Raw genomic sequence first — 504 nt, forward strand, 5'->3', positions numbered from 1 at the left:
GCCCCATAGAGGCACAGGGCTGCCCCATAGAGGGGGTGGGACACCCCACAGAGCTTCAGGACACCCCATAGCGGGGTCAGGACGCCCCATAGAGGTAGTGGGGCACCCCATAGAGGGGTCAGGACGCCCCATAGCGGGGTCAGGATGCCCCATAGAGGGGTCAGGATGCCCCATAGAGGGGGTGGGACACCCCACAGAGCTTTAGGACGCCCCATAGCGGGGTCAGGACGCCCCATAGAGGGGGTGGGATGCCCCATAGAGGCCATGGGACACCCCACAGAGGTTCAGGACGCCCCATAGAGAAAACAGGACGCCCCATAGAGGGGATGGGTCACCCCACAGAGCTTCAGGACACCCCATAGAGGAGGTGGGATGCCCCATAGAGGGGATGGCTCACCCCATAGCAGGGTCAGGACGCCCCATAGAGGGGATGGCTCACCCCATAGCAATTCAGGGGCACCCCACAGAGCTTCAGGACGCCCCATAGAGAAAACAGGACGCCCC

Source organism: Numida meleagris, unplaced genomic scaffold (genome assembly GCF_002078875.1).
Source record: "Numida meleagris isolate 19003 breed g44 Domestic line unplaced genomic scaffold, NumMel1.0 unplaced_Scaffold628, whole genome shotgun sequence".
Taxonomy (NCBI): domain Eukaryota; kingdom Metazoa; phylum Chordata; class Aves; order Galliformes; family Numididae; genus Numida; species Numida meleagris.